The sequence below is a fragment of the Penaeus monodon genome, chromosome 21 (genome assembly GCF_015228065.2).
Source record: "Penaeus monodon isolate SGIC_2016 chromosome 21, NSTDA_Pmon_1, whole genome shotgun sequence".
Classification (NCBI taxonomy): Eukaryota; Metazoa; Arthropoda; class Malacostraca; order Decapoda; family Penaeidae; genus Penaeus; species Penaeus monodon.
This window is the reverse complement of record NC_051406.1, coordinates 12,932,612-12,933,121: the sequence shown is the minus strand read 5'-3', so window position 1 is coordinate 12,933,121 and position 510 is coordinate 12,932,612. Positions and strand designations below refer to the sequence as shown.

Genomic DNA, 510 nt, shown 5'->3' with positions numbered 1-510 from the left:
CCGTTGCCGCTGACCTGCCTCTCCACCCAGTTGCCCTTTGGTCGACTTTGCAGAACAGGTGCCTTCCATCATGTGCACCTCGTGGTTGTCTGGATGTGAATACATGCATCCGACAGAAGGGCCTGCATGACGGTTAATAATCGCCCCCATGCCAAGGCCAGACAGCCCAGGAAGCGTTGTGATCCCCGAAATTAAACTGCGTGTCATCTACATGGCCTTCAAACTCTGTGTGATCAGTGTAATATGGAATGGATTCAATATCCCCGGTGGAGACTGCAGCATCAGCCTGAAATCCTGCCAACCAGCCTCGGCGATTTAGATCTCGTGTGAGGGCGGCCAAGAGAACGAAATCCTTCCCGAGACGACCATCTCGACGTTCCTCATCTGCGAATGGCCGGAGATCGCCGGTCTCGCGCTGGATTTGCAGGACGTCCGAAGAGTATTCACGCGGCCACTCGGTGTCAGGCCAAGCCGCCTCTGTGTGTCGTTCTGGTTTTGGGCGTCTTTTTT

At 54.9% G+C, this 510-nt stretch overlaps 1 protein-coding gene across 1 annotated transcript in view; it reads left to right on the top strand.

Annotated features, from left to right (window-relative positions):
- The window catches only part of LOC119586243, a gene marked incomplete in the record, with an annotated part of 139,392 nt that overhangs the window by 5,145 nt on the left and 133,737 nt on the right, over positions 1-510 (top strand).